Raw genomic sequence first — 27,195 nt, forward strand, 5'->3', positions numbered from 1 at the left:
ACAGTTAAAAGGCAACAGAACATGGCAAATCCAAAATTATTCTTAGCACCTGCACCAACAGTTTATCAGAGTGAGGTAAGTGGTAGCGGTGAGTACTGAATTAACGGCTAGTGGCCACGTAAGCAAACTTTACAATTTGCGATGATGCCTTCGGATTTCTCCTAAAATTCGGCGGAAAAACCAGAAATCCATAAGTAACTATATAACAGGCTCTTGTGGCACAGTGGCCAAGCAAAAAAAAAAAAAAAAAAAAAATTTGCAGAAAGGTTGAAGGACACCTTTCAAAACAAACGACGTACAAATTGAGTAATTGAAAAATTCTTAGTACGTAGAGTAGACGAGGCCCAGCGGGCAGCATGGCAAAATAAACAAGTGACAAATGATAAGCAGACAGAAAGCTAGTTAAAAAAACCGCTAGTGGGAAGCAATCTGGATTTAATACACCCAGCCGCCCAGCTGATTATCAAAATAGGTCTCTTTTGACAGACACGTTACAAAGTCCGTGTGGTGACTCTACTGTGGGGCCCCTGATAATAAAGGATTAAGCACACATAGAGACAGAATTAACTACTATTCAGTTGCAAATCCAGCAGATAAAACAATTTTAACAAGTACTGTAAGTACTAACAAAATAAACTGAATAAAACGCAAGACACTAGATAATATGTGAAGCAAGCAAACTGCAGGTAATCTAAACAGCAGTTACCTTAAGAAGTTTTGCCGACGTGTGACAAAAGAACAGGGTAGGCAAACTAAAAAAAAACAGAAAGCGCATTTATGCAAATCGCAAGAGAGTCACGCTGCTCATAAGGGAAACCCCCCACCGCATCCCCCTCAGATTTAGGGGTAAGATGGCCCATCGGATAGCCTGTCAAAAATTTAACCCGAATCAAGCATAAAATCAGAAAAAACATGTACTCAACAATGAAAAAGGAAGCAAAATAGAAAAAGTGAACGACTCAATCTCAAGATGTGTTACATCTAACATATTTGCATGGCAATGTCGTCGTGTTTACTTGGTCACGGTGTTGGACTGAGAAGGTGGCGATCCATGTTTAAACCTCGCTCGCGCCCTATATACATTTTTTTCACAAAATTATGATATCTCCGTCCGGTCATTGACGTGTCTCTTCGCTTTTTTCAAATTTATGTCTGCGTCGTGATGTATCTTCCGTCTGCAACAGCGAAGTTTAACGAAAGGACCTCCAGACGTACGTTCCTCCTATTTATTCCACACAAGTACCGCACGTTATGACACTTCCGTTCCGTTTTGGAAGTTTTGACTCTTGAATTCCTTTGTTGTAACATAGTTTACACCCTTTTATTTCTTGTTTTTCATTCCTGTGTGAGGTCTATGCGGTGTCTCGTCTGCTCCCACATTTACTTGCGACGCAAATACGTTCTTACCACTTGACTAATATTCTATAACCAATATACAGTACGACAATTTAAAAAACTGCAGAAGGAGAAAAAAGATGTCAATGTCCGGATGCGTAGTTCATAATTTCGTGGAAAGAAATGGGACACGAGGGAGGTTTGAACACAGACCAACAATGTCACCACAAAACGACGACGCTGTGCTGCTCGCGATTTGCTCGATATTGCGCATCTTCAGCTTGGATCGTTCACTGTTCCGATTTTCCTTCTATTTTCACAGTTCTGTAAATCTTCGTCCTGTTTTCATGCTTGATCTGTGTTCAGTTTCGATGGGCTATCCACTGGGCCGTTTTACCACTAAATTTGACGTGGATGTGATTGCGAGTTTCCCTTGTCAATAATGTGGCAAACGGATAACAAGTTTTTAACTTAATGCACATTAAGTGTGAAAACACCAAAGAGCACCTTTATCTCTCAATACTCGACCGGACTAGTGACACATATACAAGGTGTGATTGGAAAGTTTTAAGAATGGATCCGCTACTGCTTACTGGTTTGGCCGGCAGGTACACGGGGGGTGGGGACTGAGTCATTGCCTTGTCCCTGGACGCCCTCTGACAGGAAACTGCGTTCCCTTTATTCTGTTCGTTGTGGCAGCTGGTTGAGTGCAGGTCTGTTTGGGCTTGTTGCCGGATTCTGCCTGCGTGAAAATGGACGTAGAAACAAAGCAACGAATTTGTGTGAAATTTTGTTTTAAAACCGGGATATCAGCTTCTGAGACTTACGAATTATTAAAAACAGCTTTTGGAGATAATTGTATGAGCCAGCCAAATGGTTTTGTCTGATTCAACGGATTTAAAAAAGGCCGTGAATCATGTGAAGGTGAACTACGGTCCGGTGGTCCTTCCAACTCGAAAACGAATGAAAATGTGAAAGTTCGCGACTCGTGCGCTCTGATCGTAGACTTACAATTAGGGAGATGTCTGATGAACTTAATTTAAGTTTCTATGAAGTTCAGTCAAATTTAACTGAACGGATAACAAGTTTTTAACTTAATGCACATTAAGTGTGAAAACACCAAAGAACACCTTTTCTCTCAATACTCGACCGGACTAGTGACACATATACGAGGTGTGATTGGAAAGTTTTAAGAATGGATCCGCTACTGCTTACTGGTTTGGCCGGCAGGTACACGGGGGGTGGGGACTGAGTCATTGCCTTGTCCCTGGACGCCCTCTGACAGGAAACTGCGTTCCCTTTATTCTGTTCGTTGTGGCAGCTGGTTGAGTGCAGGTCTGTTTGGGCTTGTTGCCGGATTCTGCCTGCGTGAAAATGGACGTAGAAACAAAGCAACGAATTTGTGTGAAATTTTGTTTTAAAACCGGGATATCAGCTTCTGAGACTTACGAATTATTAAAAACAGCTTTTGGAGATAATTGTATGAGCCAGCCAAAAGGTTTTGTCTGATTCAACGGATTTAAAAAAGGCCGTGAATCATGTGAAGGTGAACTACGGTCCGGTGGTCCTTCCAACTCGAAAACGAATGAAAATGTGAAAGTTCGCGACTCGTGCGCTCTGATCGTAGACTTACAATTAGGGAGATGTCTGATGAACTTAATTTAAGTTTCTATGAAGTTCAGTCAAATTTAACTGAACGGATAACAAGTTTTTAACTTAATGCACATTAAGTGTGAAAACACCAAAGAACACCTTTTCTCTCAATACTCGACCGGACTAGTGACACATATACGAGGTGTGATTGGAAAGTTTTAAGAATGGATCCGCTACTGCTTACTGGTTTGGTCGGCAGGTACACGGAGGGTGGGGACTGAGTCATTGCCTTGCCCCTGAACGCCCTCTGACAGGAAACTGGGTTGCCTTTATTCAGTTCGTTGTGGCAGCTGGTTGAGTGCAGGTCTGTTTGGGCTTGTTGCTGGATTCTGCCTGCGTGAAAATGGACGTAGAAACAAAGCAACGAATTTGTGTGAAATTTTGTTTTAAAACCGGGAAATCAGCTTCTGAGACTTACAAATTATTAAAAACAGCTTTTGGAGATAATTGTATGAGCCAGCCAAATGTTTTTGTCTGATTCAAAGTCTTTAAAAAAGGCCGTGAATCATATGAAGGTGAACTACGGTCCGGTGGTCCTTCCAACTCGAAAACGAATGATAATGTTGTGAAAGTTCGCGACTCGTGCGCTCTGATCGTAGACTTACAATTAGGGAGATGGCTGATGAACTTAATTTAAGTTTCTAAGCAGTTCAGTCAAATTTAACTGACGATCTGAACATGCGTCGAGTGTACGCAAAATTCATTCCAAAAGTGTTGTCAAGTGACCAGAGACAATACCGATTTGAAATGTGCCGATAAATGATTAATCGGACTAAAAATGACCCAGATTTGTTAAATAGGGTAATTACAGGTAACGAATCGTGGGAATATGGATATGATCCTGAAACCAAAATGCAGTCTTCGCAGTGGAAGACTCCAGGTTCACAAGGACCGAAGAAAGCACGGTGAAGTCGGTCGAAGGTGAAGACAATATTGGTGATTTTCTATCGATTCTACCGGTATTTTGCATCATAAATTAACCCTGGAAGATAGACAATTACCCAGGAATACTACAAAAGTGTCCTTGAGCGTTTGTTCGAGAAGGTGCTGAAGAAAATGCCTGCATTGTGGATCATCGTGCCTTCTCCATCGTTGATTTTTGACCAAATTCAAAATTCCTGTGCTTCCGTATTCCCCTGATTTGTACTGTGCGGACTTCTACCTGTTTCCTAAAGTGAAATTTTCACTGAAAGGGAAGCGATTAGACTCAATTGAAGACATCCAGGCAAATATGGACGGCGTCCTTAACACACTTCAGGAAAAAAATTTCAGGAATGTTTCCCTAAGTGGGAACAACGTTGGAATCGGTGTGTTCAGTCAGAAGGGGACTATTTTGAAGGAGGTACATCACAGCAGCACGTACCACCATTGTACAATTACAAGCCTATTCTTAAAACTTTCTAGTCACATCTCGTATAAAGTAGGTGCGGAGGGAACCAGGATACCCCATCACGGCACAAAATTGAATGCCTGTTACTAAAAGATCTCACCACACTCCACGATATAGGCAGGCAACAGTTCCGCAAGCAGGCTCTCCTCCGCCGACGACCAGGAAGCTCACAGTCAAGTTCCTAACAGGCGTGGGGCACCGGTAACATCCCGCAGACGAGGCAGTCGCTTTCCAGCAACGTGCGACTGGTGCTGAGCACTCAGACGTCCTGAAAACTCGTTGCAGCTGTGTCAGAAAATCTTTTTTTATTTTTATTTTATTTTATGTATTTATTTGTTACTTGCTTTGGGGGTCATCAATTTTCCGTTTAGACGCATCCTCCCCTGAATTCCCTCCTGTTCCACCCTCTTTCACCCTACGTTCTGCCTAACACCGCATCCCAAACGTCTCAAAACGGTTCTTTTCCATCCATAATAAGACTCTCTTTTTAAAACCGAAAATTAGACGTAGCGATATTTTACTTCGGTAGGACTTCAGTATAGATATCACTCGGATGATTTGTCAATAAACTGATGTATTGTTATTTAAGAAAATTTTGGCATTGAGTGTACCCCAATAAGTGTTACTCTTCATGATATAGACTGAAATGATCACAGACAAACCACAAAGCCTTCTTCAACCAGCAGGCATCGCTGTCTATTAAGTCTCATATTTGTTTAGTTAGGTCACCATTTTCCATACCTTCATCTGGCTTGCACATTATTACTGTATATCGAAATCGAAGCAAGAGGAAGTAATGAAGTGATTCAATAACGAATCTTAATCGCTTACTGTAGAATAGAATTGCACGCGTGGTCGGTTCACATATAATGGTTATGGAAGGTTTTTTCTGAGGAGGTTTAAACCAATAGTCTCTGTTGTCAACTGTCTAAGGGGCAGGAAATTAACGAACGTGCAGCTATCCAGAAAGGAAAACAGTATGTTCTAGAACAGTAGATAATGGGGGAACCTGGAAGGCAGCAAAAATCATGTGTCTCGACCTCACTGTGCTACGATAAGGACAAAGCGATAGTATCACACTAGTTTGGAAGCAAATGACCTAACGCAAAGAGAAGTGCAAGAAAATATGTAACAAAATGTGCAACTGGGTGGGAGGATACCCAGGCTCGCCCATCTGGTGAATTTTGCTCAAAAATTTAAGACGAACTCTTAGAGGAGAAGAACACAAAATTTTATGAGTTGACGTACATTAGAGTTCCCATTACTTAGATGATCAGTGGCAAGTAATAGCTTCTTCGCGTTGTGGGTGGTAGGTATAATCTTAAACGACCTACTATCTGAGTTTGGACTTGCATTTGGAATGAAGATAGTTCTAACCCGCGTCCGGTCATCCTGGATTTAGGTTTTCCATGATTTTCCTAAACCACTTAAGGCCAAATCATGGGATGGTTCCTTTGGAAGGGCGCGGCCGATTTCCTTCCCTGTCTTCTAATCCGAGCTTGTGCTCCGTCTCTAATGACCTCGTTGTCGACGAGACATTAAACACTAATCTCCACGCCCTAGTATGTGAGTTGACTTTTCTGTTGTTGTATGTGGAAAATTGGAAGTTGCAAGTATCATATCTTGCGGAGCAGCCGTATCAAGCATCCATACTTCGCATCTGGTTCACGGGCACCATGGAGTTGTAAGACTGCCAGCAGTTAGTTACCGACACCCTGTATCAGAAGAGGGCAGACCCATACATCTGCCATAGGCTGACGACAAGAGTCGGCCACAATAAAGAGACGTAACTTGTCTGTCCTTTATCCTCTCGCCTGTGTGTTACTGCAGCTACACAATGTAAGATGAGACACAGGTCCAATCACTTAATTGCACAAACAGCCACGTTAATTGACACTGTGGCCAACCGACTGTGAGGTATGCTGTGGCCGCCAACTTCATACATTGTAGCGCCTGCTGTATCGGCATCCCACTTCACGTCCAACTAACAAGGGATGCCTGCATCACAGGGCGTATACGAGGTGCCACAATAAAGTAATGAGACTGATGTGAAAAAAATGTTGCTTACCGTTTTAGTCAGGTTTAGTGTTGTCTCCTTCAAAGTAGTTCCCTTCTAATTACACACACTTTTTTCCAGCGCTTCTGCCATTGATGGTAACATTTCTGTAACTCATCTTCTGTAATATCCTCCAAGACCCTCGTCACAGCTTTTGGGCATCTTGTTTGAAAATGGTGTCCATTCACCGCCGTTTTGGAAATAAAAAAAAAGTCACACGGAACGATATCTGGTGAATAAGGTGGCTGTGGTAGTACTGAAATTTGTTTTGAGGTTAAAAATTGCTGTACTGGCAGAGCAGTATGGGATGCCGCATTATCGTGATGCAGAATCCAATTATCAGCAATGTTGGCGCGGACACCTTTGTAGTAATATTGGTTAACTGTTTGTTCAGGAGGCAGCCACTCTTTATGACCAATTCCCTTGGAATCAAAGAAGCACACAAGCACGCATTTCACATTTGACTTTGACATGCGAGCTTTTTTTGGTTTGGGTGATCCCTTTGAGCACTATTGCGAACTGTGGCGTTTTGTCTCTGGATCATACTGAAAAAACCAACTTTCAACACCAATGATAACACCGCTCAACAATTCTGGATTGATTTCTGTTTGTTCTAACAGATCGGCTGCCACAATTTTCCGTGTTTCTCGCTGTTGTGGTGTGAGATTTTTGGGGACCATTTTTGCACAACTCTATCTCATACCAAGATCTTCAGTTATTATTAGACGAACCGTTTCTCGATTGATATTCAGTTCTTCTGCAATCATTTTCAGGGATAATATTCGATCAGATTGTACGTGTTCATGCACCCTGGCCAAGTTGACATCCGTCCGTGAGGATGATGGTCGTCCACTGCGGTCTTCATCTTCAATATTCGTTCTGCCTTCACTAAACGCTTTATGCCAACGAAAAACTTGAGATCTTGACATAACTCCCTGAAGCTTACCGTAAGCTGCCGTCGCGTTTTCACCCAATTTAATGCATAAAGAAATGACATACCATTGCGCAATATTATGCGGTTCCATTTCCGTGACGAGAGACATAAACACGTGTTAGCTTATTACAGCCCAACTCACGATTGAGCAGTTGCATCGATGTGCCACTTGGACTAGACGCAGCTTATAGACCAAGGTCAAAGATGTTGTGCCTCCGCAAGCCTACAGGGTTGCCACATCTTGCAAAGAAAATTAGTCTCATTACTTTATTGTCATACCTCGTATTCATCAGGAAACATATGTCGTCTGTGTTGTCAACATCAATATTTACCAACGGCCACAACTCAACACAACACCAAGTCTCCACCAAAGACCGCCAGGGACCACTACCCGTTCACGGAGCCTGCAGAACAGCTTCAGCAGAGGTCGCAGCTAGCCCAGAAACTACTTTGATACGCGAGGCACGTGCCCGCAAATAGTTCCGGCAAACGCGCTTTATAGGACGGCGCACTGCCGGCAAAGGGCAGTTCGATGCACCGCTTGGAAGTATACAGAGCTGCTATCCCGGCAGCCACGGTGAGACGTCTCTTCTAGCTGGCTGATCTCTTGCAGAGGAGCTTGGTATTGTCAACAAACATCTTGAAATTGTAGAATTGTTTTATTGTGATCTCTCCCTTTGGAGAGTCGGGTCTTTTCTATTCTTATTTGTTATTTTATATTTGTGAAGATCCGGAGTTGGGATCGATTAGTTGTTCTTTTGGAGAGTGTATTATTGTTTCGTTTTGTTGAGTCCAATAAATTGTTTTCGGACTTGTGTCTTCTGCCTTTCTATTCTGCTAGCGCAGATACTTCAAGGTAAGTCTGGCATAAAGATTTTTTTCCTGTATATTCTACGTAGCGTTTGATTGTGATCATGCAATGAAATTGGGAATTCATTTGTTATTTGGTCTGAGATTGCATCAAAGGACTGTACGTACCATATTAATGTAGGGAGTTTTCAGTTCAACATGGGGCTTGCACGCAAAGCTAAGTCTACATATTATCTGGCCAATCATATATTTTTTTATTACATTCAAATACAATGAACATAATGTCTTCACTGATTTACGAAACAAATCATGTGATGCATAGATTGATAATCTTGGAAGCTCCTTGTGGTTTTCTAAGGTTAGTGGTGGTTTATGTAGTACTCTCGTTTAAGTGAGGAAGTTGTTGAGAAATGGAGGACGTCCTAAGATTCGACAGTTGGTAAAGAGACAGGCATTTAGCCGTCAACGTAAACAAATGAAATGTGTTGTGCATATATAGACGAAATACTGGAAATTTATTCGCAGTTGCGAATATTAACAGCTACCGGCTGTCCATATTCGCAGTTGCGAATATGGACAGCTACCGGCTGTAAATGACGACATTGAAAATTAGTGCCGAAGGGGAACTCGGGCTCGGATTTACCACTTAACGCGAGTGCTCGCCTCACCAATTGGCTGTTCGAGATCAACTCACGGGCAGACCCAAACTTCTATATGTTGTCAACCACGTGTCTACAACCTGTGCTCGTACGTCCAGTATCTACACTCCTGGAAATTGAAATAAGAACACCGTGAATTCATTGTCCCAGGAAGGGGAAACTTTATTGACACATTCCTGGGGTCAGATACATCACATGATCACACTGACAGAACCACAGGCACATAGACACAGGCAATAGAGCATGCACAATGTCGGCACTAGTACAGTGTATATCCACCTTTCGCAGCAATGCAGGCTGCTATTCTCCCATGGAGACGATCGTAGAGATGCTGGATGTAGTCCTGTGGAACGGCTTGCCATGCCATTTCCACCTGGCGCCTCAGTTGGACCAGCGTTCGTGCTGGACGTGCAGACCGCGTGAGACGACGCTTCATCCAGTCCCAAACATGCTTAATGGGGGACAGATCCGGAGATCTTGCTGGCCAGGGTAGTTGACTTACACCTTCTAGAGCACGTTGGGTGGCACGGGATACATGCGGACGTGCATTGTCCTGTTGGAACAGCAAGTTCCCTTGCCGGTCTAGGAATGGTAGAACGATGGGTTCGATGACGGTTTGGATGTACCGTGCACTATTCAGTGTCCCCTCGACGATCACCAGTGGTGTACGGCCAGTGTAGGAGATCGCTCCCCACACCATGATGCCGGGTGTTGGCCCTGTGTGCCTCGGTCGTATGCAGTCCTGATTGTGGCGCTCACCTGCACGGCGCCAAACACGCATACGACCATCATTGGCACCAAGGCAGAAGCGACTCTCATCGCTGAAGACGACACGTCTCCATTCGTCCCTCCATTCACGCCTGTCGCGACACCACTGGAGGCGGGCTGCACGATGTTGGGGCGTGAGCGGAAGACGGCCTAACGGTGTGCGGGACCGTAGCCCAGCTTCATGGAGACGGTTGCGAATGGTCCTCGCCGATACCCCAGGAGCAACAGTGTCCCTAATTTGCTGGGAAGTGGCGGTGCGGTCCCCTACGGCACTGCGTAGGATCCTACGGTCTTGGCGTGCATCCGTGCGTCGCTGCGGTCCGGTCCCAGGTCGACGGGCACGTGCACCTTCCGCCGACCACTGGCGACAACATCGATGTACTGTGGAGACCTCACGCCCCACGTGTTGAGCAATTCCGCGGTACGTCCACCCGGCCTCCCGCATGTCCACTATACGCCCTCGCTCAAAGTCCGTCAACTGCACATACGGTTCACGTCCACGCTGTCGCGGCATGCTACCAGTGTTAAAGACTGCGATGGAGCTCCGTATGCCACGGCAAACTGGCTGACACTGACGGCGGCGGTGCACAAATGCTGCGCAGCTAGCGCCATTCGACGGCCAACACCGCGGTTCCTGGTGTGTCCGCTGTGCCGTGCGTGTGATCATTGCTTGTACAGCCCTCTCGCAGTGTCCGGAGCAAGTATGGAGGGTCTGACACACCGGTGTCAATGTGTTCTTTTTTCCATTTCCAGGAGTGTATATTGCTGTACACGGGAGATATTTTACTTGAAAGACGCTCGCCTGGTATCGGCGGATACATACGAGACTGCAGTTCTTGTGTTATTCGGAATTACGCGCTGCAGTGTTCCTTCGTCAAGCATGTATATCCGAACGAAGAAGCACTGCGGTGACTACAGCCGTTATGAAGTACAATAAACACATTTTCAGTTGCGAATATGGACAACTATCAGCGTGTAAGTATTATTTGTTTACACGATTAGCGATCAATTATCTACTGCAAATAGTGACAACCGTTAAAATGTTCAATGTAAGGTAGTTTGCAGAATCTGATTCTTGAATATAGGTCAGCGATACGAGACCCTTACTTGGTAGCATTAATACAGGAATTCCAAAGAGGAGCAACACGTTTGGTCACGGGTTCATTTAGCCCGTGTGAGAGCGTCATGGCGGAGAAGGCAGAAACGGGGTAAAAAAAAAAAATGGTTCAAATGGCTCTGAGCACTATGGGACTCAACTGCTGAGGTCATTAGTCCCCTACAAAAATGGTTCAAATGGCTCTGAGCACTATGGGACTTAACATCTGTGGTCATCAGTCCCCTAGAACTTAGAACTACTTAAACCTAACTAACCTAAGGACATCACACACATCCATGCCCGAGGCAGGATTCGAACCTGCGACCGTAGCTGTCGCGCGGTTCCGGACTGAGCGCTTTAATCGCGAGACCACCGCGGCCGGCAGTCCCCTACAACTTAGAACTACTTAAACCTAACTAACCTAAGGACTTCACACACATCCATGCCCGAGGCAGGATTCGAACCTGCGACCGTAGCGGTCGCGTAGTTCCAGACTGTAGCGCCTAGAACCGCTCGGCCACTGCTGCCGGCTAACGGTAGGACATAGGGCGTCAACAATATAGTGTGTTCATGGTGTACGAACCTCTTCCTGAGTTGTATTAAGTTAGTACCGCTACGCCACGAATAAATACAGGAGTGGGTTTGACAAATTCTTGTAAATTTCAAGCAGCTATGGCTGTAAGGCAGTAGTTAAGAGACCGATTGGCACATCGGGTGGCAGACACAGGCGATGTTGATATTTTGCAAAGGGTTCTGACACCGCCCTCAGGCTAGAAGGTACGGCCCGGCGGGCACTGTGTACGGGCTCTAAGGCGTTGTGAAGAAGCCATACGTTGCAATTACAACAGCGCCTCGTGATCTGTGTGTCGGGGCCGAAGTGGGCTGAGCAAAGCTGACGTTGTAATTATCAAAGAGCATTCCACTTGTCCCCTCCAGAGGAACTCCATCGGAGGTGTGGGAAAAGTATAAATAAAAAAATGGTTCAAATGGCTCTGAGCACTATGGGACTTAACATCTGTGGTCATCAGTCCCATAGAATTTAGAACTACTTAAACCGAACTAACCTAAGGACATCACACACATCCATGTCCGAGGCAGGACTCGAACCTGCGACCGCAGCGGTCACGCGGTTCCAGACTGAAGCGCCGAGAACCGCACGGCCACACCGGCCGGCACCTCAGAAGCTCAACGCAGGCCATCGTATCGCCTTTCTGTCTGCGTCTAGAAACGGAAAGGATGACGATTGTTTAAGTTTCAGGCCGACCGCGACGACCTTTTAGCGATAGATGTCGACTGCCCACGGGCCCGCTGAAGCTACCTCCAACCTCCGCCGCACGGACTCGTCATTGCTGTGGCGGGGCGCGTCGCACTGTGGAGGTACAGCAGCGCGAGCAGTTACAGGGCTGCTAGTCTCCGCTCTCTGGGGGGCATCGTCCGGCGAACTGCAAGCTGCCGTCAGCAGGGGTGGAGCCGGGCCTCGAACTCGCGGCCTCCCGGGTGCAGAGCTGTCTGCAGGCACTACACGAGCTGCCCCTGGCGGACGGCCGAAGCTGCTGAGGCTCACTTCAACGACAGCGGTCGGCTGCTTCCCTTCGCCACCCTACACGGGATCTACGAGTCCCGCTTGGGGGAGCAGTCAGGGTGTTCCGGGCCATTGCCACAGTTAACGCGGATACATCTAGCTGTGGCGCGAGTAAATCGCTACGAGCCCGCCCGGTTAGCCGTGCGGTACCCGGCACGAATCCGCCCGGCGGATTAGTGTCGAGGTCCGGTGTGCCGGCCAGTCTGTGGATGGTTTTTAAGGCGGTTTTCCATCTGCCTCGGCGAATGCGGGCTGGTTCCCCTTGTAATGGTTCTTTATTTACGTGACCATTACGGCACGCCAACCCCAGTTCTCGATACCAGTAATATCGAACTACTTATCTGAGAAGTAATAGACATATTTTTGTGACAATATTCACATTTGGTTTTATTAATGTATAGGTACTCCAATGTATCGTTATATTACAGTGATATGGTTCTTGTGTGTATTTATTTCCGTGAGACTGTCATAATCTTTGACTTACTTGTAAACGTTTTGGCGCGAATGCGCACAGAGCAGTCTTTGTTTCACTTTGCAGAAGTTCAGTTGTTATTTCGCTTGTAAATGAACAGTGAAGTTTTGTGTTTGCTTAAAGTGGAAATTAAATATATGAAGATTGATACAAAACTGTTTTCTTGAGGATGTGACAATTAAGAAGAAGTATATGTGAATTTACAAGAAGTTTAATAAAAATGTGGATCGTGAACACCAAGTCTAAAATTATTTCTATCATACCATTGTTCTGATCTGGGATTGTTTGATCATTAAGAATTTCCTGAAAAACGCATTTGTTAGGTCTTCAAATATTGCTAAAATACAGATCTGGACCTTCTAGCAGTCAAAGTGGAATCACCCTAGAATCAACAAGATGAGCCATAACAACTTCGACGAAATCTACATGGGAATCCATTCAAGAAAAGTGCCAAAATTAATGACTTTTTTACAATGACTTCATTATTTCCATTCTGACGATACCATACACAGTCAATAACTTTGTCGTTGCCCGATAAAGCGAACATATGCTGCGTGAGCAACATTATTAATCTGATTTCCAACCTACTTTGCAAGTGGTGGTATTGTTAGACCCTTCTTCCGCCTCAGTTACACTATCTCGGCGATTGCAGCGCAAACACGGTCTCCGGGGTACGCGTACACCAGAATTACTCTACCACGCAAACATTTGGGGTTACATTCGTCTGGTGTGTGAGTGGACTGCTGCAGCCTGTTGTGGGGTTGTGAACCACTGAGGGCTACGGCGGTGACGAAGCCTTTCTGTCGTTTCTACGGCCGCAAGGGTGGGCAACGGGGCGCCGACGCTGCATATTCCGGCATTCGCTCGCATTGATGCGGCACCGTGACCGAGGTCGGCTGTGTGCCTTCGATGTAACAAAGTAAATGACACACTTGTCTGTGTTTTTCTGCACGCTTCGGCGTGAGTCATCCGTCTCTCCAAAAACTTAGATCCCGGTCTTTCTGACGTCTTACGACCCCTCAGCTCGAGGGGTTGTAACAGTGCAAAGATTAACTATGACATGAGAGGCTAAGGTTTTATAAACTTAGCGAATGACCACATTTTGCATGAGTACGTCACAAACCAATCAAAATCACAGAAAACACACGTATGTGATACAAGTATATGTAACATTTTGTGAAACACATAGTTTAAAATTTTTTGTATTTACGAAAAAGTTTTACTTTTTAATCATTTATGCCACAGTGCAAAGTTTGCATTGCATAGTACAAGTTCATTATAGGTTCTTTCAAAACTGTTCAGCCTGGATAAAATCCAACTCTAAAATAATGTAACTTAGTATCAGATCTAATTTTACGTAGAAACACCCTCAGTTCGTACAAATAACGGTGCCGCTTTCATTTTTCAATTTTTGTAGGACCGAAACAATGTGTAAAAGCAAAAATGTCGCATTAAGAAGAAAAACAACGTTAAATTACACAGAAGCGCCAAAGAAATTCGTATAGTCATGCGTATTCAAATAGAGAGGTATGTAAACAGGCAGAATACGGCGCTACGGTCGGCAACGCCTATATAAGGCAAGAAGTGTTTGTCGCGGTTTTGCTGCTACAACGGCACGTTACCACGAATTAAGTGAGTTTGAACATGGTGTTACAGTCGGCGCACGAGCGACGGGACACAGCATCTCCGCGGTAGCGATGAAGTGGGGATTTTCCCGTATGACCATTTCACAAGTGTACCATGAATATCAGGAATCAGGGCCGGCCGCGGTGGCTTCAGTCCGCAACCGCGTGACTGCTACGGTCGCAGTTTCGAATCCTGCCTAGGGCGTAGATGTCTGTGTTGTCCTTAGGTTAGTTAGGTTTAAGTATTTCTAAGTCCTCGGGCACTGATGGCCTCCGATGTTAAGTGTCATAGTGCTCAGAGGCATTTGAACCAGGAATCTCTGCGAACAGAAAAAGGTCCTGCAAGAACGGGACCAACGACAACTGAAGAGAACCGTTCTACGTGACAGAAGTTGTAGCCCCCCTCACTTATCGATCTTAATGACAGTGAAAAATTAAACCGCGTGCACCTAATGGAAATCTCCGTGAAGACCGATGGCGGATTCAGCTCTGAATCAAATACATTCTTCCATTTATCCGTGGAATGGACCCGAAACTGCTGCGACCGCAACATATAGCACACATTCTGCACCACCGTAAGCGAAACACTGTGCTGGACTGAAGCCACACCTCAGACTGATGGCATTACCGATAATCTGTAGATACCGAGGCGGCGCCAAGCTGTGCAGACTATCGCCTCGGGAAAAGATTTTGTATGTGCAAATAAGACTAGATCTAATGAAAGTTGTACTTTTAAGAAAAGCGCATTACAGCCTACTACGGACGATGTTTAGGCTTATCAAACATCTCGAGGCTGTGGCCCCCTACGAATACAAAAATATAGATTTGGCGTTGTAGTGACCGTATTTAGTGTCCGTAAAATGTCACCGCCGTCGTATTACATTTGGCGATAAACCTCACTATGTTTCACCTGACTAAATGCGTATATGACTTACGCATCACAACGCTAGATCTAAATATATTGGGCGCCTTCCGTAATGCTGAAAGAGAGGCTACAGAGTTTGTTGTAAATTTCCTCAGGCAGTGGCTAAACTTACTAATGGTGAGACCATAGAATATCCAGATAACAGTACAAACATCCCTACAGTCAATTTATTTTTACTCCATAATTTCCTGTTACATCTACAAAGGACCTATTTCACTGAACTTATCTCATCAGGATATGTTATTCTGAGGACAAAAATAGCATAATCCAGTTTTAAAAATCTGTGTCTAACTTATTAATGAAACTGAGAGAAGGTATGGTCTCTGTTCGCTGTTTGTCCAGGTGAAGATAGACGGCGAATGGCTTTAAAAGATAAAACGTATTTTGAGGTGAAATAATTAGGCACCTCACACCATGTATTGTAAACAGTAACGACACTATCACACACTGTAGGGGCACTGCTCAAATTACATTTTACGTCTGTCGACTTCGTTCTGCTGAGACGATGTGTTGAGTTTTATCTACAAAGAATTTCTCAAGCCAGTCGCAATCTGGTGTGATACTCGGTAAGCTCGTATTCTCTAAAGGGGAGAGTGGGACGGTATGGAATATTTTCTTAAAGTCAATGAACATGGAAACAGCCCGGACACTTTATCTGCGGCGTCCTGTATCTCATGGAAGAATCGAGCTAGCTGAGTTTCGGAAGAAATCTGTTTGCGGAATCTAGTTCGATTATTATACGGTATCCGCTCTCCGTTAAAGCTCTAATGCATGAACAAAACAAGTTTCAGAATGCAAGAACATGCTGACGTCAGCGATATCAGCGAATAATTATGTTCATCTGTACCAGTAGGAGAACACGGGAATGGTCACCGCTTATATCCAATCGCTATGCACCTTCCGTTAATTAAGTGACCCACAATAAAACACTTCTACGAGGGGAGCTAATCCATTCTCTTAATTTCTGTAGTTTGTCTCTGGTATCACGTCCGTTCCAGATGCCTTTCCATTATGAAGCAGTTTTACGATCAGGGGAAGACTGAATTCAGTATGTCGGTCTTCTCTCCCCCTCTCTTTCTCTTTTCCCTCTCCCCCCCCCCCCTCCTCTGTCACTCTCTCTCCCTCTCTCTCTCTCTCTCTCTCTCTCTCTCTTTCTCTCTCTCTCTCTCTCTCTCTCAGATCTTCCGTACCAATACGGTCACTGAAATACTGAATATATGGTTCAGATCCGTTTACTCACGTGACATGTATAAATATGCTTACCTCTCCGTTTTGTATGCTTTTTTTGTGGTGCTGAGGCAAACATGTGGCTACACATAGTCACATATGAGGAGACCTGTGTACGTGTTTTTCAGTGTGTGTGTGTGTGTGCGTGTGTGTGTGTGTGTGTGTGTGTGTGTGTGTGTGTGTGTGTGTGTGTATGTATGTAAGAGAGGGGTGGCGGGGAGTCGGGGACGCAACTGGTAACTCTCTTTACACAACGATCAATATTAACATAAAACATAGAAGAAGCACATTTTTAGGCAGACAGTTTGGTCACACTGCCTTTCAAATTTAATGTAGAGAGTTAAATGGAAAGCACGTCGAGTGAAAAACTGTTACCAGGGAACAATGACTGTTCATAACAAAAAGGAGACTGAATATCTGCAATTTCTTCACTTTCATATCGTAGACATGGCAGGTAGAAGTAGTTATTTCCACTCATTTCGTATCTCACGGTAAAATGACATCATTTGTCTCGGTGCGACTCAATTTGAGACCAGTCTTTCAACCCCTTCCGTCGCTGGTTAAGAACAGGGAGATTTATGAAGACATTTTTTATCTTTGTCGCTCTGGAGTGTGGCGTAGAGACAGATGGAGACGGCGAAGGTGCGAGAGAGGGAGGGGACGGGTTGTCAGAGAGAGAGGGGCAGGGGAGGGAGAGAGAGAGAGAGAAGCAGAGAAATAGAATGAGAACGAGAGAGAAGGGAGTATGGAGAAAGTAAGATGGCTTTTTAACAGATACAGATGATAGAAACTTTATGGTCTTCCTTAGAAACAGTGGAGAGGATCCAGTTGTTGCAACTTAAGATTTTCAAGCATAAACGAAATAGCTTGCACTATTTCATACTCTAACCATTTGGTTCACAAGAGACAACGGCTCCGACTTTTTATGTCTTGAAACGGTACCCATTACATAGAATCTAACCCGTATGTGAATAAATGCAATGTGGCTAACTTTGTTTTCACAATTCGTAATAGCAAGAACTTTCTCGTAGCGCAAAGGAATAAGTAAAAAGGAGGGGCGGGGGGGAAGGTTTTAACAGGAGTTATAGCTAGATAAAACTGAAACAGAATCCTTAGAACAAATATCATGTAGCTATACACAGTATATATGTATGAATTACACTTAATAAATGTAATTCCGTGCCATGCAAATTTGATTTGCGCTTAGTGTTCTATGCATCGCTGAAAATTCCATTTAAAATAAAAATACCACCACAGCTGAAGCCACTCTACTTCCTTTCGGCTTTAAATGTAGTTAAAGCGAACGTAGTACCTTCGAGAACATAATTTCCTGAAAGGTTAACTTGAATAAAGATGATGGAAGTGAATTATAAGTTACTAAGAATTCCAAAATGTTTGTACACTTAACACATTGTTCAGGTATTGAATAAAAACTCTCATCTTTCACATACAAATCGAACACAATAGACCATGAATACTTACATGATAATAGCCAAGAAAATCATCATAAGTTAACGAAATGGCCCGAATTATTATTTTATGACTAGAGAAGCAATGAGAAAAACAAGCTGAAACTTCTTATCACTGTGTAATAATAGGCTACCTCTTCCCACGTGCTCTAAAAAAGGTTGTGAACTATGACAAGGACGTACTGTTTCCCACGTTAAACGTGACTGCAACGTAAATAATTTTCCACAATCTAAAAAGAAACATAGCGTACACTCACGTAAAAGTAGAGCAAGCAAGCAGCCAGGAATCATCTCACCGTGATCTAGAACTAAGTCGTTACAATGTGGCCATTTCGTTATCATACGACAATCAAATTTCCAACTCCTTCGTAATCCACAGATCTTTCTTGAAAACAGTCCAATCAGAGAGCTTCAAAGCATATTGAGTTAAACACATTTAGATCTTCAACAATAGCTAACGTATTTTACTGTACAATCATATATTTCGATTCCTCCATAAGCCAACACCGACCTGGAAATACACCCATCAGAGAGCTTCCTAGCATAATGCTGGGTGGGGAACGACATTCTCATGCAGTGATAATGATGAATGCGTAATTGTATACAATGTAAGTTGAAACACGTATTGTTGTTGTTGTTGTTGTTGTTGTGGTCTTCAGTCCTGAGACTGGTTTGATGCAGCTTTCCATGCTACTCTATCCTGTGCAATCTTCATCTCCCAGTATTATAGTTATAAAATACAAGAAAACCATCAAGATATATAGTTCATAACATATCATTGAAGCATTCCGTTATATTTTTCGTGATAATGTGTTACAATCACATTTTCATAATATATCTGTAACTGGTGCGTTCATTGTGATAATACATCTTGTAAAATGTAAATCACAGTTATATTTTTATGATACGTGGAAAATCGGAGTGTTATGTTCTCAGGGCATGGCATCAAATCATTCTGATGATGGCAACTGCATATTGTCTTACACTATGCACAGTCCAACATTCAGTTACATGCAACTCACATGTGTCCTGATAAGACACACATTCAATGGCCGACTATCGTTTAGATAACACACATTTGCACCTCCTGACACCTCCACACACAACAAATAAAAACGAGGCATTCATGTAACGGATTTGTAGTATCGGCCATAACGCTGTTCCCGTATGTTCAAAAACAGTTTTTTTTTATTTTATGTTATTTTATTTATTAACAGTACAGAATGACTCACCACCTTACAAACTATACTGGGTCGTTTGTTACTACGAACTAGACAGTTTTCAGAATTTTTGTTCTTTTTTGTTTGTTGTATAACTAAACTGTTGATTAAAAAAGAAAAACAAAAGAGTACAATTTGGGAAAGGATATAAAAAACATGTGTAACTATATTCTTAAGCCGAAAATAATACACGAAAGGGAAGATTTATATGGCAAAAGAAGTTCCTTTACCTAACTGTTTCAAGTGGGAGGGCTTCGGTAAACACTTTGAGCCTGTCTCACCCAGTTAGCATATTCTACTCTACTATAGCTACTACTATATGTATGTATGTTGTGATTGAGCCTTCGCGCCATATTTTACTTCTCTGGCGCCACTGGCTCGAGTTTGCTATCGATTTACTGTTTGTCGAAGTTCGCCTGGGAGGAAGCCCTGGGGGCAACTTTGTGTCCGTCCGGTCGTTGGTTAGCGAAACCGCAATTCATCGGGTTGTATGGACTGCCGCTTCACGTTATCGCAGTATTTGGGATTGGGATTTTTGTTAAATTCTATATATGCAGTGATTAAGCAAAAAAATAAATACTGAATACTGCAATATTATTTACTATGTTAAATATTGCGGGCTAGCATTAGACTCTGAAATAAACCAGTACCACGATAACACACGTACGGACATCAGCTATTCCGAAGTACGCAAGAAATAATATTTTATACACAGCGCGCGACTCACCGCCTTCTAAAAGATAGTTCGCGTCAGCGCTGCTATTATGGGGAGAAAATATGCGTGATTTTACGCAAACTGTAATAATTAATTTGGTTCTCGGGGGGCTACTGGTCATTCATGTACCAACTTTTACAAAGAAACGGAGATATTTTTATGCTTGTTAAACAGTATGTTTTTCTGTATTTACTATTCCTTATCTGCAAGGCAAAAACTGAGGAGAATGTTATATGCCGTTAAGCGGCCAATCTTAAACATACTGAAAGCATTCGGTACGAAAACATTAATAAATAGAATCTGTCTTTACTTTAGCAGCTTTGAAATTATTAAACGATCAAAATAGAGAAGTCTCCCGCATTTACATTTAATATTACAGAGTGAATTTCCAACTAAAAAATATCGTCAGCGTAATGGCCGACCAAATGTTGCTAGGGAAAGAGAGCTCCCGGCAACACGAAGTTCTGAAGTAGAGTTATTAATTACAATTACTGGTGGCTGTTATGGTAGGTGCTCACTACTTCAATAACCAACACTTTCTAATAACAATTGGACATATATTCTGATAACTTACAGACAGACTTCCATTAAATATCAGACTGTGATACAATGGCGGCCTTCCGCTAGACGAAACAAGCTAGGAAAAACAAGTCTAACCCAAAAAAATTATCTCTGTTCTTCTTCATCTACATTACACACATACTATTAACAAAAGGCTATTTGTTAAACGCATCGCTGTTTGCGAGCTTTACAGATAATAAACTGCACTTTTTAATATTTGATATCCATCGTGCACTTCAATAATTTATGGTTCACACGTCGCTGTTTTTAACACACAAATAAAAACCTTTTAATTTTTCTCGAAATGTCAATTTATATGATGTTCAGTCACATCTTCTTCTTCGCCCTGGACCGATCTGCAGGATACACCATCCGACTCTTTGTTTAAAAATTACCATTTAAGACACCTCGTGCATCCATGCAGTGCCGACACCTTACACAAGACGACTATTAAGTGTGGCTTCGCTTGACCACAGTAGTCTGAAAAGAGTAACCTTGTAGTCATATTTCTCCAAACTGTGGCCTTAAGATTTAAATTGCAAATTTCACCTGAACTTTTTCTCAGCTGACCCTTTTATTATTATTATTATTATTATTATTATTATTATTACCATGCTATATTTCCTTTAAAATGTGGCCTTATGATTTACGTTGCAGTATTTACTTCATTGATTTTAAGTTAAATATTAACTTATCAATAAATTGTTATTTGCATGAAATAATAACCAGTTGATTTTTGGGCCCGATCCTTCCTGTTTTCCTTAACTCCTGATTGTCCGGTTCAGTGATATTCACTCTGTGGGATTTGTGTATGAGGTACGACAGTATTATTTATTTATATTGCGTCCTCCACTTAACGGCGCCGTAAGTGGTAGAGGAGCCACTTGAGATGACATGGAGCCTCGTCTCCCGAAGTGCGCTTCTTATCTGCATTGTACGCTTGCTTGTGTATTTACGTCTTATTATACTGCATATTTACGTTTATGCACAATTTTGTAAGGCTCACATATTTTACAATTTGCATCTTATACATTTCACGGATTACACAATTACATGTTTGAAAATCGTGATCCAAAAAACTAAATTGTTACTTATTTTACTTTTACAAAAAGGAAAAAATTCGTTGTTTTATAACTATTACTAACTTATTTCTAAATTCCATATATATGTATTATTTGTAGTATTTTTGAGTCGTATATGTATCTGTTGATATTGGAGTGTTCATGTCATCAGTTTGTGTCCACATGTTCATGTGTTTCCACATCAGTGTTTGAATCTCGGTTATCCCAGGCATCATGTTAAGGTGTAGGGAGTGTTTCAAGTCGTATATAGTCGTTTCTGCTTCTAGGTCTTGTGTAACGCTCTTGAAATTTCATCAGTGATGCGGTTAAGCATGCTCCACTTATCTGGACCTCTTAAAACTTGTCCTGTGTCTTCAGTCTCAGACGTCAGCCTTACGTGTGTGAGTGTGCTACATTTTCGTGCTATGTGTTCAGGGGAGCCATGTTGCCCACATGCACACATATCACTTTGGCTAAGGCCGAAGCGATGCAGGTGTGTAGGGTAAGGTCCATGTTGCGCCAGGAAATGTACCATACCGTGTGCAAACGTGTCTGGGCCTCAACCATTCCCAGACGTTCGCGAAGAAGGAGAAAACCCAGTAGCCTTTGTCAGATGTTTCCAATTCTCTTTGACGCTTTTCAGACATACCAAAGGATTAATTGACGTTTTTTCGTAATATGCTCCCCTGTGCACCTTATCCAGTCTTCCGTTTCCCAGTGGCCTTTGTCAGATGTTTCCCATTCTCTTTGACGCGTTTCAGACGTACCAAAGGTTTAATTGACTTTTTTTCGTAATATGCTCCCCTGTGCACCTTATCCAGTCTTCCGTTTCCAGCCAGTATGCTGCTGCTCCGTGTCTAATGGTTATGTCAATAGGGTATGTTGCAAGCACAAAACAAAGGGCTTCCACGGAAGCGATGCCAAATGCCACTGGCATTGAATAACATGTTACATGTTACCAAGTTTCAAAGCGCACTGTTCAATGTGCAAAATCTCATGCAGTAATTCCACCTTTTGAAATTGACAATTTTATATTGTTTGTCTTTCCTTCAACTCATTTCCTACTTTGCAGCTGAGTCTTTCACTTCATTTATAAAATTCAAAAAATGGTTGCCACTTCCTAAAGTTTCTTTTCACTAGGTAGTATTTAGTTACCATGCGAATTATTGCCCATTGCTTTCGGTGCTAACAAGAAATGTGATCGCTTTACCAGTTTATTTTGGGGTATTCGAGTGAACTTATTCGACATCTGCTGATGAATCATTTGAGGCTTTCTTCCACTCTTTAACATCAAATTCATTTTTTTCTCTCCATGCCTGTATATTTCGATGGTGAAACGTATTTCATCTTTTCTCAATGACGTTCCAAAACCTTTTACATATTGCAAGCTTAATGATACTGGTATTCTAGCAGCCTCAGTTGGAATGTACTAATCTTTAGGAGAGATAGTCTTGCTTATAAACGTTGGTAGCCTTGAGAATTTTAGCGTATGAAGATGGTATCTGTTCTTTTGGACATGTCCGAAAGAACAAATTGGTGATCTTGCAGCGTATGAAGATGGTATCTGTCCTTTGAGACATGTCCGAAAGAAGAAATCGGTGATCTTGCAGTTCTCGAAGAATGAAATTACAATGAACTCCAGACCTTTAGCTGCTTATAGGCGTTGATGAAATCAACAGGGACAGTTGAAAATGTTTGCTCCGACCGCGACTAGAACCAGGGATCTCCTGCTTACATGGCAGACGCTCTATCCGTCTGCGCCACCAAAGACGCAGAGGATAGTGCAACTGCAGTGACTTATCTCTGGCACGCTCCCTGAGAGACCCACATTTCCAACTTACACCAATGGTATCTGTTCTTTCGGCCATGTCCAAAGGAACAGGTACCATCTTCATATAGATAAGGCTTAACAGCCAATGATCTTCTTCAGTGCGGATGCACTCAAATTGCCGGAACTCTTACGGGAATCGACATATAGACTGCCGCGAGTAATGAATATGGTGGGCAGGGAAACTACAAATTTAATGTGTCGACAGAAAGTTGGAAAACGTGGGTCTCACGGGGAGCGTGCCAGAGATAAGATCCTGCAATCGCACTATCCTTTGTGTCCTCTGTGACTCAGACGGATAGAGCGTCTGCAATATAAGCAGGAGGTCCTGGGTTCGAGTCCCGGGCGGGGCACGCATTTTCAACTGTCCCCGTTGATATTTATCAACGCTGTAAGCAGCTAAGGGTCTGGATTTTATTACAGTTTCAATTTTAACATAGTTTTAAAGACCTAGTGCTGTGTCACTCTTTTTATTGGGTTTAATATTAAACAATACGTTGTACAATTCTCTTGTTCTTAGATTTCTTACATTGTGGGTTATTAAGTCACTTTCATCAACATCTACTGCTGAATCACAAATCATTCATACTCTTGTTACTAAACGATCTCTGTAGCGGTTGAGAAACTGGATTAAATGCTTTTCCCAGCAAAGACCAGCTTCAACCCCCTTTTCTTTTTCTACATCAGCTGCTTCCTGTGGGTATAACAACGAAAAGTATGTGCTATACACATACTGGTTGATCTTGCAGAGGTCCCGAAGAGTTGCTCCTACAATACTCTAGTTCGCTTTATTTCCTATTAGCAAATGTGGCAATGCTTTATATTTGCTGAATGTGTATGGGAACTGCACAAACGTCCAGAAAAGCTGCCCTGCCGCTCTCTCCGACAGCCTCCTTCCGCCCTCTTTCTTTGTCCACCATCCTCCTCCCCCCCCCCCCCCCCCCCCCCCACCCCTCTCTCTGTGCGTCACCTCCTCCCTCTGTCTCTGTCCATTCCCTCCTTCGCCCTGTCTATATCCATTTCCTCCCCCTCCCCACTTTATTTTCACTTACCCCTTTCTCTGGCTTTGAGCCAGTGTTATTGCAAACGAAACCTTGACTGGAAATTGAAGTCGCTTAAAATGAACGGCTAAATCGGTTGGGATCATTGGTGCACGCGGTGTGAGAGGGAGCGAGACCTCACCAGCTGCTGGATACTGGCCTCACTGCCAGTATTTCCCGTAATTTCAATATGTGGATGGGTAAAACTGCACGTTTCGGACGATTCATATTCCGTAGCAGTAGTCTAATCATAAGCTGATAAGCCACAAATACTTCCGCGTCCCAAAATCAGCGGCAAGGAAGAAAAGAAAAGACCGGGTTGTTCTACATACAATTTTTGTTTGAAATTATTTATAAGGAGAAATAATATATGTGACAGAAGCAATTTATCAAATAGTTTACATGTCCTGCTATCGTAGTTGAAGCTGAGTGTGAAAGAAAACGAAGACGCACATTTTCACACCACAGTACAGCATTTTCTTTTTCACAGTCGGTTTTAACAGAAAACCGGTACAGTGCCGTCAAAACAAATATAGAGTCTATATCTGTGAGAATGTTAATTAGAGTATCGTGTAAAAATTTAAAGTAGACTGGTCAAGAAAATTTTGAGATTTTTGGTATCGTCGTATCCTCTCTATATATTACATATATATTTGTATATTATATACATTAAAACGTATAGCCTATGTCTGTCCAAATGTTCACTACAGTAGTATGTAAAAATTTGAATAAGTCGGTCAAGAAACTTTCGAGATCTTTGGTAACAAACATCTGTAAGAATGTTCGTTAGAGTATCGTGTAAAAATTCAAAGCAAATCAGTCAAGCGCTTTTTGAGATTTTTGGTAACAACCTTTCGTCTCGTTATATTAAATACTTATTTGTATATTATATACATTAAAATGTATCCTGTATCTGTCCAAATATTCATTATAATATTGCGTAAAAATTCGACGTTAGTCGGTTAAAACTTTTCGAGATTTTTGATAACCATTTTCCCCTTTATATGCTACATTTATATTTACACAATGTGTGCAGTATATACATAAAGGGCTTATTTCAATAGTGGTACAAGTCCATTTTTGTTCATTTAGAGTTACAGAGTCCTAAAGTTAAATGAATGCTGAAAAATCTGCAGTTGAGATACCAGAAATATTCAAGCATCTGGCTTCTTGCTAGAGATGAACCTTTCTTTCTGTGTGTTTGGGTCATTAATTTCGGAAGCATTATAGGCAGAAAAGTGGAGGTAATGGACTTGTACCACTATTGAAATAAGCCCTTCATATATATATCCGACTCTCAGTAGGGTATCGTGTTAAAATCTGAAGTAAACTGTCAAGTGCTTTCGATGGTTTTGGTACCAGTCTTTCTTCTTTCTATATTAAATAAATAATTATATATCATATACATTAAAATGTATAGCCTGTATCTATCCGAATGTTCACTAGAGTACCATGTACAAATTTGAAGAAAATCGATCAACACCTTTTCGAGATTTTTAGTAACAACCTTCGTCTTTGTATACACGTAATCTACGTCCATTGTGATGTTCATCAGGGTAACATGTAAAAATCTCAAATAAATCGGTCAGTACTTTTAGAGATTTTCAGTAACAAGGACTTGTTGTTATAAGGTAGCATAGATTTTAACGTTTTGCGAGTAAAAAGATTTGCATAGCTATATCAATAACCAATTCTTGTTTCGCTATGTCTGGAAATATTTCTGAACAACACCTGAATGAGGTCGTTTACATACTATATACTGCAGTTCAGCGCTATTCTAAGTGAAATATGCCTAATTCTGAAGATAGTCTTGTCTGTGATGTGAATGTGGGAGGGACAGCATATGTTATTCCATTGCAAATAATGTTCAAAGAACTTTGGGTACGAAAATGCAGCTTGACACCTCACATTTTTAGAAATTTTTTTCGGTAATAATTTACTTCATCAACCAACTATTGTAGACGTCATTAAGTTCAGAATAATATATATTTACATTACACTGTTACAAACACTGAGTGTGTATCAAGCATGCGACAAATTCTGATGGTTGCATAACAAGTGCCTAAATTTATTGCCTGAGATATTTTCATTAAAACTTAGGTGTTAATATTCTAACCAGTATTTTATTTTAGCGCAGCATAATGCACTGAGCACAGTTTATTAATAACAAGAGATACCTCTTAATATCAAATAATGCGTACATTATTGCATACATTATTTGCAAATATTCGCATCACTGTTCAGTGTTCCGTCGCGAAGTCCACCAATCATTAGCAAACGTCTCGTCATCGCCTCCTTCAGTGAGATCAATTGCTGTTAAAGAAAAGAAAAATCGTGAAGTAATGCGTTCTACAACACGATCTTTGTTCGAATGCTAATAACAAAAGCTGAACTCTTAAACTTCAGTAGACAGGTTGTGCTAACAGTCGGCACTCGACTCGCTGGTTGCTTGTGGTGATGTTGTATCGTTATCCTCACAAACTTTAGCGAAATCTACTACTCTAAAAGAAAAGAACAACATCATGAAATGGTGTATTTGGACACACGATCTGAATTCGAATGCCGACGACAACAAACTCTTAAATTTTAGTGGGAAAGAGGACTTATACAGTCAACACTCGTGAGTTCGTTTTCTCGTTCTTGCTCAGTCTGCAGGAACTTTAGCCCTTCACAGCAGAAGATAGACTGACGGAAGGAAATACAGCAAATGTAGACTTATATGCTGCTACTTTCACAGCTTGCCCCCACCCACCCACAACAAAGAATTCA

The sequence above is a fragment of the Schistocerca piceifrons genome, chromosome 3 (assembly GCF_021461385.2).
Source record: "Schistocerca piceifrons isolate TAMUIC-IGC-003096 chromosome 3, iqSchPice1.1, whole genome shotgun sequence".
In the NCBI taxonomy this organism is placed as follows: Eukaryota; Metazoa; Arthropoda; class Insecta; order Orthoptera; family Acrididae; genus Schistocerca; species Schistocerca piceifrons.